The 1,052-nt window shown below is 37.2% G+C and overlaps 1 pseudogene; it reads right to left on the bottom strand.

The window, feature by feature from the left end:
• Positions 1–284: 284 nt before the first annotated feature.
• LOC136881349 (5S ribosomal RNA) lies at positions 285–403 on the bottom strand (annotated as a pseudogene).
• Between the last annotated feature and the right edge of the window lie 649 nt (positions 404–1,052).

The following is a 1,052-nucleotide window of genomic DNA, read 5'->3' as shown; positions in this document are numbered from 1 at the left end:
TATTTTTCTTTAAAATCATCATGAAGCTCCTCATTTGACTTGATTTAGGTATTAGATAGCATGTCATATAAATCCATATGACTGAATGTTTAATGGTTTTATTTTGCAAGCATCACTGATAATTATCATTTTCTAGAAGAGGAAAATTTTATGAATAATGTATAATTTAGCTTTAACCTAATAAAGTTTGTAAAAAATATAACCATAGAATTAATTGATACATTTTAATGCTATTTGTTCGGGGCGTCGATCTATAGAGATATTTTGCCCCTAAAAGGGAATTGAGCCAACGGCACAGGGTGTTCCCAAGCGGTCACCCATCCAAGTGCTGACCACGCCCAGTGTTGATTAACTGTGGTGATCGGATGAGAACCGGTGTAATCAACATGGTACGGCCGTTGGCTAATTGATACATACTTCTTTGTTAAAGCGTAACGTTAAATATGATATGTTGCTAGAATTTCGACCTATTTCTTTCTTTCGTTTTGGCCAACTGTGGACCACATTAATTCGATTTCAGCTGCTTGTGGGCTTTGATCTGCACCCAGTCATCCTTCATTCTTTCAATCTCCAATCTTTTTCTCTCTTCCGTTCACGGTGTTTGGGTCCACAAATTAACTTTTTCTTGGAAACACTTTGTGTTCTTTATTTTCGATTTGTAAGTTTCCCTGTTGCTTATTTCCGATCCATGTATTCCCATTTCTGTCAGGTCCTTCTTCACTTCTTGATGACAGCGTACCACAGTTTTCCTGGTCTCAAAAAGCCTTACTATCTGGTTGGTCAGTCTTCCCAGGTCCATTCTGTAGATGTGTCCAAAGAACATGGCTCTCCTCTTCCGGATGGTGTCTGAGATCTTTTCTATCTTGCGGTACAGTTCTTGGTTTTATTTTTTTCTGTTTGATCCATCCTCTGTTCTTTGGGCTCCCAGTATCTTCCTCAGAATTTTTCGCTCCACCAGTTCTAACTTCTTGACCAATTCTACCTTTATCAAGTTCAAACATTCTGCTGCATATATTTATTATATGTTAAAACATTAAAATATGTTAGTATGT

This window comes from Anabrus simplex, chromosome 9 (genome assembly GCF_040414725.1).
Source record: "Anabrus simplex isolate iqAnaSimp1 chromosome 9, ASM4041472v1, whole genome shotgun sequence".
In the NCBI taxonomy this organism is placed as follows: Eukaryota; Metazoa; Arthropoda; class Insecta; order Orthoptera; family Tettigoniidae; genus Anabrus; species Anabrus simplex.
Note: the sequence above shows the minus strand (reverse complement) of the source record. Positions and strands in the feature narration are given on the sequence as shown.